Source organism: Lissotriton helveticus, chromosome 5_1 (assembly GCF_964261635.1).
Source record: "Lissotriton helveticus chromosome 5_1, aLisHel1.1, whole genome shotgun sequence".
NCBI lineage: Eukaryota > Metazoa > Chordata > Amphibia > Caudata > Salamandridae > Lissotriton > Lissotriton helveticus.
This window is the reverse complement of record NC_136065.1, coordinates 1,663,899,157-1,663,916,368: the sequence shown is the minus strand read 5'-3', so window position 1 is coordinate 1,663,916,368 and position 17,212 is coordinate 1,663,899,157. Positions and strand designations below refer to the sequence as shown.

The window sequence follows — 17,212 nt, the reverse complement described above, 5'->3', positions numbered from 1 at the left end:
CGCCGCCTTCTCAGATAGGAAGTTCAAAACTTGGGATAACTCTGTCCCCACGGGATCCAGATGCCGTCCCACGCACCAATCCACCCAGTTCTTCCAGGCAGCGGAATATCGCTTCCTGGTGGAAGGTGCCCAAGCCTGTTTGATAAAGTCAGCAGTCTTGTCCGAAATGCCTGGCAGCTGCCACTGTTCCCGGAAAGCCTCCATGCCATCAGGGTTAATCTGCCCTCCAACAGCAACGGGTGCTGTTCCTGACGAGGGCCCTGCAACAACCACTTCAAATCCGGCAATAGCCGGGGGCGGTCGCAGCTCCACTGCAGCAGTTTGGGGAACCACGCTTGTGATGTCCACCACGGAGTCACCATGACAATTTCCGCCCCTTGTCGTATCACTTGAGTCATCACTCTGGGAATCAACAGAAAGGGGGGAAAGGCATACTGGAGTCCTAGCGACCAATCTTGCAGAAATGCATCCGTCGCCGTCGCCATCGGATCCGGTCTCCAACTGAAGAACCGGAGAATTTGGTACGTCAACCTGGAGGCAAACAGGTCCGTCTTAAACGGACCCCAAATCAACTGTAACCAGAGAAAGACTTGGGGAAGCAGCTTCCAGTCGCTGTAATCCCTCAGGTGCCTGGAGTTCCAGTCCGCCACCTGGTTGGCCTGTCCCGGAATGTACTCCGCTATGACTGATATCTGGTTCTGAAGACAGTAATGCCAGAAATCTTTCGCTATTTGGACAAGAAGAGACGACCTCGTGCCGCCCAACTTGTTGATATACCTCACTGCGGACACATTGTCCAGACGCAGGAGGATGCAACATGACGTCTGCCTCGGGGATAACGTGCGGACCGCGAACGATCCCGCCAATAGTTCCAAACAATTTATGTGAAGTTCTAGGTCTTGGGACGACCATCTGCCGCCTGTGGAACCTCTCCACAGCGCGCGCCCCAGCCCCACCTGCTGGCGTCTGACTCGATCACCACGTCCGGACGCGACCCGAAGATCGCCCTGCCGTTCCAGGCGTCCACGTGGCCCAGCCACCATTGGAGTTCGTCCCGAACCTCGTCCGTAAGCGGGACCGAGTCCGTATACGAGAGACCCTTCTGAAGGTGCCTGATCTTCAGGCGTTGGAGGGCTCTGTAGTGTAAAGGACCTGGGAAAATCGCCTGGATTGAGGACGCCAGGACCCCTACAATCCTGGCTAGGGCTCTGAGCGTGACCAATTGGCTGTCCAGTAACTTCGATATCTCCTTCTTCAGCTCCCTCAACTTCGCCTGTGGAAGACACAGTTGCGCCGTGAGGGAGTTGATCGTGAACCCCAGAAAATCTATTACCTGAGCAGGGATCACCACGGACTTCTTCAGATTTATCACAAACCCCAGGCGTTGCAACAAGGAAGTAGTCATGGTCAGTTGTTGTTGCAACACAGCCCGATCCTGTGCCATGATCAGGATGTCGTCTAGATAAATGATCATTCGCACACCCCTTTCTCTGAGGTAGGCTACCACTGGTTTCATGACCTTGGTGAAACACCAGGGAGCCGAGGAGAGACCGAAAGGAAGAGCCAAATACTCGTACCAACGGCCGTTCCAAAGAAACTGCAGGAACCTGCGATGCGGAGGAAAAATTGGAATAGAAAGATATGCATCTTTCAGATCCAACCGCACCATCCAATCTCCTTCCTGTAACAAATCCGCTAACATGTGAATACCCTCCATTTTGAAATGGTTGCACATTAGATACTGGTTGAAGTCTCTGAGGTTGAGCACTAGCCTGTTGCCACCTCCTTTCTTTTGGACTATAAAGACATTGCTGGAGAAGCCGCGAGGGCTCTTCAGACACGGAGCAATCGCGCCCTTCCTCAGCAAGTCTGCCACCCCTGCGTCTATAAAACTGTGATCTAGTTGGGAAAAATGGAGAGGTGGCGGGGTGGACGCCTGCGCAGGAGGAGAATAGAACTCCAGCTGGAACCCCTGAATGGTCTGCAAGACCCAAGCGACCTGAGTCAACAACTGCCAATGCAGAAGACAATGCTGCGTGCGACCCCCCCAAAGGAAGAAGAGACACATCTGTGACACTCACCGGAACTTTGATGGGCCTTGAAACTCGCCCTGTTGTTTCCCGACTGGAAACGTCCTTTATTGAAGCCTCTTCGAGATGGATAGAAGGTTCCACCGCGGGTAGAGTCCCACTCACCCCGGCCGCGGCCAAAATCCCCTCTCTGGGAGCCTCTCTGGAACCCTCGGCCTGACGAGCGACCCCCGCCTAGCCCGGCCCTGTTGAAAACACCCTGCGTGAGGGCGCGCTTGATACCGCTCTGGGCTTTATCCAATGCGGTGAAAGTACCGACATACTTGGTGACATCTTTAAAGAAACGGTCTCCAAAGAGACAACCACCAGCCAGAGGACCCGGCTCTGCCTCCGCCAGTTCCGTCAAATTGCTGTCCATTCGCATTAGCAAGGACTTGCGCCTTTCCGAAGAGACGGCGCAATTTGCGTTGCCCAGAAAGCAAATCGCGCGCTGAGTCCACTCAGCCAAGATGTCTGGGTCCACCGGATTCGCCCCTTCCTTGGCCGCCAGGGCCATCTCCAAGATCTTTGCCAGGGGGCCAATAACATCAAGCATTTTGTCCTGACAGCCCCGCCAGGCTCTGTCCAGCCCTCTTTTAGGGTCCTTGGAAAATTTCTTTAGGAATGTCAGCATACTTGCGTCGATTTCCGGTGTGTCAGCGACATTGTCCGGAATATTTGGACGCGGGCACTCCGACCGCAGTCGGTTGCGAACCTCCCGAGTGAAACTCTTCCGGAGATGGTCGTGAATATAATCAGAGACGTCCGCTGGCGGGACCCAGTCCGAAGACCGAGGGTGAACGATGTCGGAAGGATCAAAGTGGAAGGCCTTAGGGGCCTTGTCTTCCACCGTTTTGGGAGCCGGTTTGGCCTTCTTATGGGGCGGAGGCTGTTCCTCCGAGGAATCAGTATCCATAGTGGTATCCGTATTAGTGGTGGTGGTATCCGTGTCCACCACAATCTGGCGCTTACTTTTCGCCTTGCCGCCAGAACGTGGTTGAGTTGGGGCGTCTCGATCCGGCAATGAAGCCATGGACTGCGCATGTGGCCACATTTGGCGCTCGTTCGAAACTGAAGTAGAGGTGGAGGGAATAGCTCGCTTCTGCTTCTTGTGCTTATCATAACCGTGGCGCTTAGCAAAGCCTTCCAACTGCTTGCGTATGGGGCGCAGGGCCACTGCGAGTGCCTGCTGCACAGTCTGGGGGACCTTCGTCTCCATGGCTCGATTAACTGAAGCTTGGACCGAGGCATCCAATGCTTCGACAATATTATCCTCAAGGACAGCCTCCTGCTGCCCGTCATTTGTTTCCTCCCCATCTGCCTCCCCCTCTTCGGGGTACTTAGCCCAATCCTCCATGGTGCTTAATTGACACAGGTAACACAGGGAATTTAACCCTGGCAGAACTTGGGGGTGGTGGGGGGGGGTCAGCCCACTGCACACAAGGAGATAATAACACTCAACTGTACCCAAACCCCCTCAGCAAAGCTGTAATCTGCAAGGTCAGAGACGTAGGTCCTTAAAGTATACAGAGTGTGTGCTCACTCTGGACCCAGAATTATTACAACCAGTACTGGCGCTAAAACGAGAGGCAAGCCGGTGTGTGGAACGTGCAAAACGCGCGTTCCAGTAAGCCTAGGTAACGTGCCGAGGCGCGCCGCCCAAAACGCTACCAAATCCTACTAAAAACAAGCCCAATTGGACAGCCGTGAGCCACCCGGCCTTTACACAGGGCGCATTAGGGAGCTCCTGCGCGCCCTCAGGCTGCCGGTAACGGGCCCAACTGACGTTCGCGGCGGCCCCTCGCCGGTCAAAGACCGTCCTGATCGCGCTGAACGCGCGCGCTCCACAGCGGGAGCTGCCCCAGGCAAAAGCCGGCCCAACACGAGCGCTGCGCGAGGTGAGCGTTCGCGAGCAGCCTCGCACCACAATATCGCTAAAATACACAATAACGCAATAAACACACCAGACAGCACCTATGTCCTCAATTATGCAGCGGAGTGAACCGCATTAACTCCCATATATTCACAAACAATCCCCAAGCACCCCCAAACCAACAAGCAGAGTGAGGGGACAGAGAAGGTGCACTTAACTCTGGCTTGTGAGCAGCAAAGAAAGAGGATGATGGGAGCACGCAAGGGGTTCTTATGGACTGTGGGGGCGTGCCTATACTCATGTGTGTTCATGGGTAATGAAGTTTTTGTGTTAATGTTTACTGAAAATATACATTTTCATTGGCTGCTGTGTTTTATGCAGTAAAGATTGAGAAGCATAATCTGAAGCCTCCGGTCCTGTCATAGAATATGGAGCTGCTTATCCCAGGGTATCGGTAGAGAGTGATACTGAAAGCTTTGGAGTGTTAGCATGAGCATGTCATTCAAAGTCAAACGGGGAACGCTACAGTAGCACAGGGTGAACTCCCAGAATGTAGGCGTCATGGGGAGAGTGAAGAGCTTTAACAACCTTCTGCCTGGAAGAGCAATCAGCGGGGAGACTGGGAGCATTTGGACAGAGAGAACTGGCGACGTGACTAGTTCTTTTCCGCTTCAGTGCAAGTGCACAGGGCGGTGTGGCGGGAAATACAAGTGTTTGCGCACAACATTATTCATCGCAACTGGAAAGAACGACTGTTCCGTAGACACAATACATGTGTTATTTCTTTTTCTAGAATCGTTGCCATGCACCAGTATCTCAGATGCTCCGTTATTTTGCCCAGTTTCAATGGAATAAGTCACTAGCAGCTGCATCCGTGACAGCCATTATGAAGGCTCGTGCCTTCGAGACCACGCTGGTAAAGGTGCTTTTTCAAAAATTCACTAGCATTTGTTGTTCCATGAAAATATTGGTCCCTTTGGCAAATCGACAGATATCTGTTTTACAGTTAAAAACAGACCTCTCGAAAACTCTGAATGGCCCACTTTTAAATAAAAAAAATATTGGCGTTAAATTCCTATTATGTAATTTAATTCAAATGCCTAGCTGTTTGTGTACCGAAGTTTACAGATCCGTTTATTATAATATCACCCAGGACGGAACTTCATGGTCTAAGAGGAGTGATGTGGTTTCTCTCACGTTTATAGATCATTGCAATGTTTATATTATTGTTTGAAAAAAGTGATATCCACTATCGAGCCAGCCAGGAGTCGAACCTGGAATCTTCTGCTCCGTACGCAGACGCGTTATCCATTGCGCCACTGGCCCGTCGTGGCTCTATTGGTCAGAGAAAAGATGATAACCACGTCACAAGAAAGGTGATACAAGCTTGTGTGACACGGCTGTAGCGATGCACTCTGGAGCCAGCCTATAGGTCTGAGGAGCTTCAGAGCCCTGCTCTCTCTGCTGCTTGCAGAGATGAATGCTGCCTTCGAGGGGGAAGGGCTTCTTGGCTTTGCCTCCTCTAACTGAAAAAATGCGGCTGGAGCCTGACATCTTACAATTCCTTCTGTTATATATAACAATATATAACATTTTGCAGTACTACATTACAACTACGAACAAACTACTATACACCAACCCACGGCTCTGTGCTTAGCATAGTTTGCCGCCTGACTGGTATTTTGCTGCTTCTGTCATTGCATTTAGATATACAACAACTAACATTACACCTACAACAAGCAAGGATTATTGGCTTTGTCATTGGTTGTTAGCTGCATAAGATGAATAAGCCCCACTGGCTCGACCTCAGTTCTACAGTCTTTCAGATACAGTGGCCTGCCAGGAAGCATCCTGGTGGCCATGCGCCTGTGGTCACACAATGAAGGGAGCAGGCGCTGTAAGTATTGGTTGGGCACTTCCTTTGGTAATGACTAGGCCACTGACGCCAGAAGCGCCAGCACACATCCCACTGATATGTAAGCACGTGGGCTACTTTTCTATAGTGCAACTCTAGCTACAAAGCCATGTAGTGCTGCACAGGAGCAGAGGTTAATTTGTATTAAAAAAATGCAAATGCCAGTGGCCAACATTTTTCTTAGGAAGCACTCCACCCAGTTCCACCACCGGCATGGGATGTTAATTAATAAGCGCTTCCATATAGTCTGACTAAAGCTGTACTTTGATTATGGTTGACAACAGGGCACTTAATATATTCAACCACTTAAAACAATCTGCACCTGTTCGAAATGCGTGCCTCGAGGGGGCAATGGTTTCCACCTTTGTCCAAGTAGTGACCCTTCCTTCTAGTCAGGATAAGGGAGTTACACTCTTAAAATAACCCCTGCTCACCCCCTTAGTAGCTTGGCACCAGCAGTCAGGCTTATCTTAGAGGCATTGTTTAAAGCATTTGCACATAACCAACAGTAACACAGTGAAAGCACTACAAAAGGACATCACACCAGTTTATAAAAATATCCAATATTTTTATATACTTAAGACAAGACCAAAAATGATAAAAATCAACAATAGAGTACTTAGAAATCTTCAATCATCAAAATAGAGTTGAAATACGGTTCCTAGAAGTCGATAGCTCGTGTCTGGGGTTATCACTGCGTTTTAGCATGCTAATGACCTGGCAGAAGTGTGAGGCCAGCCCTGGAGGGCTTATTCAAATTGCTAGGTCTTAATTTTCTTACCGGACAAAAGAAGAAAGGAGGAGTCTATGATGTGTCGAGGGATGTCATTCCAGGCTTTAGGAGCTAAGTTTGAGAAGGCCTGACCCTACCATGATTTGCTTTTGTGCATGCCTGGGACGTGTGCTAGTGAGAGTCTGGTAGAGCAGAGGTGTCTATAAGATTTTTGGAAATGAATGTGGGTGTGCTGGTAGGCAGGGCGTATGTTGTGGAGTGCTTTGTGTTTGTGAGTGAGGAGTAGTTTGAAGTCTACACACTTGTGTATTGGGAGCCACTAGAGCTCCCTAAGGCGACATGTGATATGGGCTCAGCATGGGAGTTTGGGGAGAACACTTGCTGCTGTGTTGTGGATGGTCGGAATTCTCCTTGTGAGCTGGTTGGTTATTCCTGCGGATAGGATATTTACATAGTACAGCCTGCTGCTGAGGGCTTTGGTGATCGGTTTATTGGTGCTAACCAGTTGCCACTTGAAAATCTTCTACAGCATCCTCAGGGTGGGTGTTGAAGCAGGATGAGTCAACTGTGTCGTAGCCATTTCCAGTTTATTTACAATGATTCTGAGATTTCTTGCTTGTGAGCTGGGTCAGCGATCCATAGGCCACCAGGTGTAGTTCTATCAGGGCTTGAAACATCCACTTGCATTGTCAAGCAAGATTTATTCAGGACAGGCCTTTTTTTAGGGACTACTCGCCCTTTCTGGCCAGTCGAAAATCCTCTAATTTCAGAGAAGACAAACTGACTTGTGACCTCTGTCTCTGAAAGCAGAAAAAATGTGACAAGATAACAATATTTAAAGGCATCTTTATTGCTCACAAAGTGAACGAGAAATAAAAATGGCATTAAATCACATTATCTTATCACATTTGTTGGCTTTCAGAGAAACAGAGGTCAAAAGTCAGCTTATCTTATTACATTTATTTTTCTTTCTGTGACTTTAGTTAGAGGATTTTGTAAAGTGAACTGCATGACAATTGAACGTGCAAAGCATGTTAAATGAAAGGCTGTAAGATGTCAGGCTTTTTCTAACAACATTGATTCCTTGACCTCTGGTCAAAGGTAGCACTCCTCCCAGCAGCGCCGCTTGTCAGCTGGTTCACCCGAGCCTTGTGCCTCTCTCCCCTGGGTTCGAGGCTGCTCTGCTCCTTCCTGGTATTTGCCGCCTCTCCCCCCTATTGCTGCGTGACTGCTACCTGTATTGGTCTGTATTGTGCTTCATTCACTGTCCCTGTACTTTGCCTCTCTCCCTGTAATCACTTCCACTCCCCGCCGCTACGACCCCACCCCCCTACTGCCTCTTGCCTGCTCCCTGCCGCCCGCCTGTTTTGCTGCCGTTCCCCGCCACCTCCCGCCGCTGCGTCCCTGAGCCCCCCCCCCCGCACCTCATCGGACACCATGCTCCTGCCTCCCAGCTGCTCCTCCCTCCTTATCCCCCTCTTATGGAGGACGCTAAGGCAAGCCCGTCTGCGCCCATCCTCGTCTGGACGTCGACCAGCGCCAGAACCTTTGGACCCGCGAACGCCACAACACCAGACTCCGCTACGACGCCAGCACCCTGTACGCACTCAACGCCGGCCGAAAGCACACGCGCTTCCAAGCCACCCCGAAACAGACTCAGGGACCTTTCTCCTGCCACACCTGCAGTTTCACCTTCGACAGAACCACCAAACCACCAAGGACTGGACCCAACCACCTCCGCTGCATACTCCTCAACACCCGCTCCGCACGCAAACACGCCATCGAGCTCTGGGATGTGCTCGACTCCTCCGCCCCAGACGTGGCCTTCCTGACCGAGACCTGCTGGAATGACTCCTCGGCGCCCGACATCGCTATTGGCATCCCGGACGGCTACAAAATCACACGCAGAGATCGCGCCAACTGTATCCGAGGAGGAATAGCCATCGTCCACAAGTCCACCCTCAAGGTCGCCACCCACACAGACGACACCCTCAACACCACCGAACACCTGCACTTCCGGATCCACACCGACCCCAACACCACCCTCAGAGGAACACTCATCTACAGACCCCCCGGACCCCTAGCTCAATTCAGCGACTCCATCGCTGACCTCACCAGCACCCACGCACTCGCCTCCACCGACTACATCCTCCTCGGGGACCTGAATTTCCACCTCGAGAACAACAGTGATGCCAACTCCACCACCCTGATCACCAACCTCGCCAACCTTGGCCTCAGAGTGACAATTCGTCACCGCACCCACCCACGCCGCTGGCCACGCACTGGACCCCGCATAATGTTGAGAATGAACCCAGAGTTTCATGTGATACTGTGCGCACATTTTTGTGGATAGATCCTTTCCACATCACGATTAGATCCTTTTCAAACAGTGCCTTTATGGTAAAACCTAAGTCTGCTAACTGCCCATTCATTAAAAGAGGTCCTACTTTCAGCTTTGTTTTGCTATAGAACTTTATTTTGCTTTAGTAGTTTCTTTTAAGAACACAGTCGCTAAACTATTAACCATACTCTCCTAACAAAAAGCCTGCTTGTTAAACGTTAACTGAGTTTTCATTTTAACACAGGCCCTCAGTTTCACATCCATTTTCATAGCCCCATAAAATCTACCTGTTGACTGATTGCTTTACCATTTCAAGTAACATAAACTTTAGAGGGGTTTTCACCACCAGCCGTCAGTGCACTCTTTCACCAGGCACAAACACCACCAGCCGTCAGGGCACGCTTCCACCAAACACTCACAACCACACTCACAACCACACTCATACACACAAACACACACTCATAACCACACATTCATAACCACACACACACACTCACAACCACACTCACAACCACACACACAACCACGCACACAACCACACCGTCAGTACACACTTTCACAAGACACAGACACCATAAGTCGTCAGTGCATGCTTTCACCGGGCACAAACACCACCGGCCATCAGGGCACGCTTTCACCGGGCACAAACACCACCAGCCGTCAGTGCACGCTTCCACCAGGCACACACCACCAGACGTCAGTGCACGCTTTCACCAGGCACACAACCACTACCAGCCATCAGTGCACGCTTTCACCAGGCACACACACACCACCAGCCGCCAATGCACGCTCTTACCAGGCACACACACACACCACCAGCCGTCAGTGCACGCTTTCACCAAGAACACACACACACCAACAGCCGTCAGTGCACGCTTTCACCAGGCACACACCACCAGCCGTCAGTGCACACTTCCACCAGGCACACACACCACCAGTTGTCAGTGCATGCTTTCACCAGGCACACGCACCACCAGCCGTCAGTGCACGCTTTCACCAGGCACACGCACCACCAGCCGTCAGTGCACACTTCCACCAGGCACACAAACCACCAGCCGGCAGTACACACTTCCACCAGGCACACACACCACCAGCCATCAGTGCACACATCAATTGTTAACGCATCCACAGTTAACTATTGTAGCAATCACAGTATGGCGCACTTTACTTTTAAACATATTCATCTAAAGCGCAGCATGCCAACATTCCTACAAAAATAAATACACTTTTTTTGGCCTACAATTTATAGATTTTGTTGCAATTGGTGTTGCAATATTTAGCAATGCCAATAGCTCAAACTTAATTAATGCGAGACCTATCGCATTGCAAATGCTTGTTATGATTTTTTGAGCCCTGGCCTACCTTGAAACATCTTTAAAGAATACCAGCACTTTAGTTTTGTCCATGTTCAGCTTGAGACAGTTGGACTTCATCTAGGTGGCCACTACCGTCATGCATGTGGTGAACTTGTTCCTAGTGTTTGATGCTTGTCCAAGAGGGACAGTATCAGTTACGAGTGTGAGGATATTTTTGTTGCAAGTCTGGACGATGTGGTCCACCGAACTCATGAATATTTTGAAAAGTGTTGGGCTGGGCAAGGAGCCCTGTGGTACTGCAAATGAGTTTCTCTGCTTCAAAGCCCACAGCTCAATTGTCACATATGCCAACTGCAATTCTATGCAAAGGGTGGCACTCTAAAGGAATTTCTGTTTACATGTTTAAGCCACGCCCTAATTGTATTGGCCGCGCCCCTTTCAGGGACCCCACATTTTTTTCATCCCACTTTAAACTCTGCCTCGCTGTAACTAGGTAGCCCGATCGCAGGCAACTATTTCTGTATTGTGGTATTTATTTCTTTTAAAAGTAATGAGAGCCTGGGCACATTGGATTCTTTCCCGATTAAAACGCTGTTCTTTCTGTGGAAGCAAATTATGGTACCTCATGATTAAAGATATATTTACAGGAAAACGTGTCATTAGTTTAATCTTCCATAAAGGCCCACTAGGTATATGGCTATATTTTACTATTAACTGTGACTTCTTTTAAAGATGTGAAAAGGAGCCTTGAATCGAGCCAGCCAGGAGTCGAACCTGGAATCTTCTGCTCCGTAGGCAGACGCGTTATCCATTGCGCCACTGGCCCGCCGATGACCTTCTCAGAGAGGGGTGAGAATATGGAGCTGCTTATCCCAGGGTATCGCTAGAGAGTGATACTGAAAGCTTTGGAGTGTTAGCATGAGCATGTCATTCAAAGTCAAACGGGGAACTCTGCAGTAGCACAGGGTGAACTCCCAGAATGTAGGTGTCATGGGGAGAGTGAAGAGCTTTAACAACCTTCTGCCTGGAAGAGCAATCAGCGGGGAGACTGGGAGCATTGGGACAGAGAGAACTGGCGACGTGACTAGTTCTTTTCCGCTGCAGTGCAAGTGCACAGGGCGGTGTGGCGGGAAATACAAGTGTTTGCGCACAACATTATTCATCGCAACTGGAAAGAACGACTGTTCCGTAGACACAATACATGTGTTATTTCTTTTTCTAGAATCGTTGCCATGCACCAGTATCTCAGATGCTCCGTTATTTTGCCCAGTTTCAATGGAATAAGTCACTAGCAGCTGCATCCGTGACAGCCATTACCTCCTCGTCCTGTCTTCCTCGCCACAGTAATTACCCATGAGCCTCCGGCTCCACACAGAACTCCAAGTAAAAAACAGCGCTCTAGTCTCCCTCTCCCTCCTCCAAGATGGCCCCCAGTGGCTCCAGCCAATCCCATAAAGGGACACAGAAGCACCAACACGACCTGTTCTTTTTTTCTGCACTTCTCCGAGTGCTGTGTTCCCTGCTGGTCAGGTGAGTGAATGTTGTTGTTTCTTTGAAAGAAAAGGCTGGGGTCTTGCTTGAGCAGCCCCTTTTGGCTCTGGGTATTTCGGTGGGGGATGTGTTATCGTTTTTGTTGTTGTTTCTGGATTCGATATGTTTATTTATTTGTATTTTTCATGCTTTTATCCCCCATTCGTTTGCCTCCGCGCTCCGTGTCCTGCTGTAGCGGACCTTGGGGGCGTTGGTTTGTTTGTGCTCGGTCGCTTTGGACCTCACGCTATGTAGGGGCTCCTGTGGTCCTGCTGAGCGGGGCCGTTTTCGGGACTGCTCTTTCCGGGCCGCGCGTCGTGCTGAGCTGACTTGGCGCGGCCAGGTGCGGTGGTGTTCGAAACCGGCGGGTTCCTCTTCCCCTCCGCTTCCCTTCTGACGTGTCTGAGCACCGTTCTTCGGTGACGTTGTTCCTGTAGTGATATGTGTGGACTCCACCGTGGGTTTTGGCTTTAGGTCGAAGCGCGCCGGTATGCATGCGCTCTTATTCTTTTGCAGGGCGTGTATTATGGTGATTGGGACGGTTGCCTAGCGACCTCGGATCCTTTTCTTACCGAACGTGTGGATTTCACGTATGCCTGTGTTTGTTCGATTCTGTGGAATGGACATGGAGCATGTTACTTCTGCCATGCCTGCTCTTGGGCCCTTCTCTGTGACTTCTCCTTCTGGGATGGTGTTTCCCTCTATGGAGTTATTGCAGCGCACAATTGTTTCTGCTGTGACTGCTGCTTTTACGGAGTCGTGGGCCGGTGCCTGCTCTATGTTGGGCCGGTGTTGGTGACGTTCCTTCTGTCGGTTCGGCTACTGAGGAGGAGGTTGATGTTATGGACGCTTTGTGCCAGGGGCCGTTCTTACGTTGGTCCTTGGGCACATTCGCGAGCTCTTTGTACTTCCTGATTCTGTGTCTCCTCTTTATGATGTTTTGTTCTCTCACGCTGGGTCTGGTGGCTCAGTGGACTAGAGCAACCACTGCGGGGGTCTGTGTTTGACCTCATGGTCGCAGGTTCAGATCCCCGCAGGTCCTCTCAGGCTTTCATCCTTTTGAGGTTGATAATATGTGTACCATTGGTTGGGTTGCAATTAACATCTGTTATTCAGTGCCAGGACTCCGTCGAGTGATCATGCGCTTTACTGATGTTTCTGTCTTGTTATGTTATGGTTCAACGATGCGCACTTTTTGCAGCTGCGATTTTCTGTCAGGGCTGCTGCCTGTTCCTCTTGCTCGATCCTGTCTTTGCTTGGAGATTTCATTCTCTGGCTAATTTCTTGGATCGAGGGGGGGTGTTGTTTCTTCTACTATGGAGATGTTTGGCCGGCGTGTACGCCTGCTGTCTGGTGTTTCCTTTGATTCGTTGGGGGCGGCGGCTTCTGCAGCTGGGTCGTCTGTCGCTGACAGGCGTCAGTTGTGGCTTCATTCCGGTACGGCTGATGCTGCGCAGTGGCTTCTCCTGCTGAGGGTCCCTTGTTGGGTTGTTTTTTGTTTGTTCCTCCTTTGAATGACATGGTGAGGTACACTGCGATGGGCCGTGGGCTCGTTGCTCCTGTGCGTACTGGTCGCTTCCGTGCCTGTGATTCCCAACTTGCTTTTGGTCATTCTGGGTGGGGCCGTGCTGGTCAGCCTTTTTCGTGGGCGGGGGCGTAGCCTGGGTGCTCCTTCCTTTGGCGGATTCCAGTTCTCTGGTGCTTCTGTCTCCTCCACTCCCGCTTCCGATTCGTGACTGGAGTGTTGGTCCGGTTGGGGGTCGCCTCACTTGATTCATGGACTCTTGGCGGATGACTGTCAGCCCGATGGGTTCATCAAGTGATTTCGGCGGGTTTCCTTCTTGCCGTTACCCGGACTCCCCCGGACTGTTTCAGTTTCGCGCCTTGTCCCTGTGTCCCTCGTGGGAGGTTGGCACTTTTGAGGGCATCGATTCCCTGGTGACCACTCATGCGGTGATTCCTGTGCCCAGCGATCAGTTGAGGTTGTGCGTGTCTTCCGTCCCATTTTTGTGTCCACACGCACCGGGGTTCTGCGACCTGTGATGGTCCTGGAGTGGGTCGGTCCTTCGTCCCTCGCCCCTGTTTCGAACGGGTTTCCCTGTGGTTGATCCTTCCTCTGGTGTCTCTGGTCAGTTCCGGGCGTCCTTGGACTTGGGAGGTGCTTGTCTGCTTGTGCCTGTTCATCCCGTCTCTCGGCGGTTTCTCCGGTTTTGCGTCCTGGGTCGTCATTACCGGTTCCGAGTTTTGCCTTTTGGACTCTGCTCTTCTACCGGGTTCTTTACTGTGATTCTGGCCCCTGTTTTTGGACACCTGCATGGGGATGGCGTTTGTATTTCTTCCTTTTCTGGATGACATTTTGCTTTCTGCTTCTTCTCTTTCTGAGGCGGAGTTGCATGTCCGGGGTGTGTGCCATGTCCTGGGGCATCACGGTTTCCTCGTTACTGTGCCGATGTCCTCCCTGGTTCCTGCACGGGACTTGACTTTCATTGGGCACTGTTCGAGACTCCTTTGGGGATGGTGTTACTGCCCCTCCCCGGATTCTGTCCCTGATGTCTGCAGTTCGTTCTCTGTTGTTGTGGCATTTTCGTCCCGTGTACCTGTGGTTGGGGGTTCGAGGTCTGGTTCGGCGTCTTTTTTGACGGGGGCGTAGGCTCGCCTCCGCGTGTACCCGGTGGTGTCGCGCATTTGTCGCTTTGGGACCCCTATTCCCTCGTTATGGGTGTTTTTGGTTCCTATATCGGAGGTTGTTCGGGTGGTCCTGGGTTGGTGGTTGGCCAAGGGTCTTCTGTCCTGGCGCCGCTTTTTTTCTGATTGTTCCCACCCGCGTGGTCACTACCGCTGCCCGCCTGCTGGTATGGGGTGCTACTCTGGGGGATTCGACGACTCGGGGAGTTTGGCCTCTTTCTGGGTTATCGTGTTCCTCCACCTACGAGGTGCTGCTGACCGTCCTTTTGGGTCTGCTGGATTTCTCTGATCTTCTTCGGGGTCGTGTGGCTCCGGTCGACGGTCCTGGTGGTGCTGTCTTCTGTGATCCTTCTTGGGGGGTGCAGGGTTCTCTCCCTCGGTTGCCTCTGCCTTCGGTTTTTGTGGTTAGGCGGGGGTGGCCCTATCCTACCTGTCTGCCGTTTACCTGCCTGTGGCGGATTGTCGGCACCGGGTGTTTTCCTTCCGTGGGGTCTTTTGTCCCTCACGCGGTTGCTGTTCGGGTGCTTGCGGGAGATGTTTGGCTGTCCGTTTGTGGACCTGTTTGCCTCCCGGTGCTGTGCCAGGCCCCTCTGCTTCTGCTCGTTTTTGACTTGCCGGGTTGCCTGGAGGGTGGACGCCCTGTCGTCCTTTTGGCCTGTTCTATGCTCCCTGTTCCCGTTGGTCTTGCAGGGGATCGAGAAGGGGGGTCGTTTCTCCTTCTGGTTGCTCCGGGGTGGTGCTGTCAATCTTGATATCCCCCGTTGCTGGATTTGGCTGAGTCTATGGGCTGGACGTTGCCGTTCGTGCCCTTTCTACTGATGGTTCCTCTTCTTCCTCTGCCTCTGTTCCGGTCCCTGGGTCTGCGGGCCTGGCTCTTGTGTGGGGATCGCTGTTGGATGCGGGTTGTTCTTTTGCGATTGCTGGCGTCGTTACGCTGTCTCAGAGGCCTTCTACTCTTGTGTCCTATGCTGAGCATTGGGTTGACTTTGCCTCTTGGTGTTTGTGTCACGGGTCTGTCGTTGGTTTCTTTGGACCCTACTCGTCTTCTGGATTTTTGGATGATGGTTTCCTTTTGGGCTTCACCATTTCCACTCTCGGGGCTCGTTGGGCCGCCTTTCGGGCATTCCATGTCCTGCCTTTGGTTGGTTGGTTTGTCCTTTGATGTCTCGACTTTTTTAGGTTGCTTTCTTGGCATCGTCCCCGTCCTTTCTTCTGTTCTCCTCCTTGGGACCTTCCTCTGGTGTTGCATTCCTTGCATTCGGCTCCTTTCGGGCCTTTGGTGTCGGTGGTCATGGAGTTCTTGACACTCACGGTGGTGTTTCTTGTGACTCTTGCCTCTGCCTGGCGTCTTGGTGTGCTGGATGCCTTCCTGCGGTCTGCTCCGATTTTGGTCCTTTGTCTGATCGTGGGTTCTTGCGCCCTCGTCCTACTATTGTTCCTGCGGTGGTTTAATTTTCACCGTTCTGCTGGAGTGGTTCTTCGGCTTCTTTGTCCTGGTCCTTCCTCGACAGGGGATTGCCTTCTCCTTCTGTTGGATGTGCGTGGTGCTTGTTGGTTTCTTCATCTCGCACTTCTTCCTTTGGTGTGGTTGCCACTTTCTTTGTCATTTTGGTTTGTCTCGCCAGGACCTGTGGCCCTCCTTGTCCACTGTCGGTCGTGGGATTCAGGGTGCCATGCTGTTGGCTTTTGGTTCTGTTTCTGCCCTTCCCCCTCTTCCTGTTCGGGGTCGGTCCAACGGTTCTGTTTCGGTATCGTGGGCCACTTTTTCGGGTGTGTCCATGGTGGGTGTTTGCCGGGCTGCCACTTGGTCATCCCCGCTTAATTTCATGTCCCATTGTCGCATTCGGATTGGGGGTGGAGGTTCTGTTTTCCTTTGCCTCTTCTGTACTTCGTACTTCGGCTGGGATTCCTTGAGGTGTATGTTTCTGTGGGATTTTTATGCCTCTTGTGCTTGCAGGATGTTTCTCTGCATGTTTCTGTGGCGTGTTTTCCTTGCATGAAGCTGATTGCTTTGGTATCGGCTCATGGGTAATTACTGTGGCGAGGAAGACAGGACGAGGAGGTAATGCCCCGGTTACTTACCGGTAATCTTCATTACTCCGAGTCCATGTCTTCCTCGCCACAGTATAGTTTCCCTTCCCTCCCGGCCCTGGTGGTGGCTTCATGTCTGCGGCTTGGTTCTTCAGGTCGTGTTGGTGCTTCTGTGTCCCTTTATGGGATTGGCTGGAGCCACTGGGGGCCATCTTGGAGGAGGGAGAGGGAGACTAGAGCGCTGTTTTTTACTTGGAGTTCTGTGTGGAGCCGGAGGCTCATGGGTAATTACTGTGGCGAGGAAGACATGGACTCGGAGTAATGAAGATTACCGGTAAGTAACCGGGGCATTATGAAGGCCCGTGCCTTCGAGACCACGCTGGTAAAGGTGCTTTTTCAAAAATTCACTAGCATTTGTTGTTCCATGAAAATATTGGTCCCTTTGGCAAATCGACAGATATCTGTTTTACAGTTAAAAACAGACCTCTCGAAAACTCTGAATGGCCCACTTTTAAATAAAAAAAATATTGGCGTTAAATTCCTATTATGTAATTTAATTCAAATGCCTAGCTGTTTGTGTACCGAAGTTTACAGATCCGTTTATTATAATATCACCCAGGACGGAACTTCATGGTCTAAGAGGAGTGATGTGGTTTCTCTCACGTTTATAGATCATTGCAATGTTTATATTATTGTTTGATAAAAGTGATATCCACTAT

At 51.2% G+C, this 17,212-nt stretch overlaps 2 non-coding genes across 2 annotated transcripts; both read right to left on the bottom strand.

Moving 5' to 3' along the window:
• Nucleotides 1–5,195: 5,195 nt before the first annotated feature.
• TRNAR-ACG (transfer RNA arginine (anticodon ACG)) lies at nucleotides 5,196–5,268 on the bottom strand. The gene has a single exon. It is a non-coding gene; the product is annotated as a tRNA-Arg (tRNA).
• A 5,732-nt stretch (nucleotides 5,269–11,000) lies between these two features.
• Nucleotides 11,001–11,073, bottom strand: TRNAR-ACG (transfer RNA arginine (anticodon ACG)). The gene has a single exon. It is a non-coding gene; the product is annotated as a tRNA-Arg (tRNA).
• Between the last annotated feature and the right edge of the window lie 6,139 nt (nucleotides 11,074–17,212).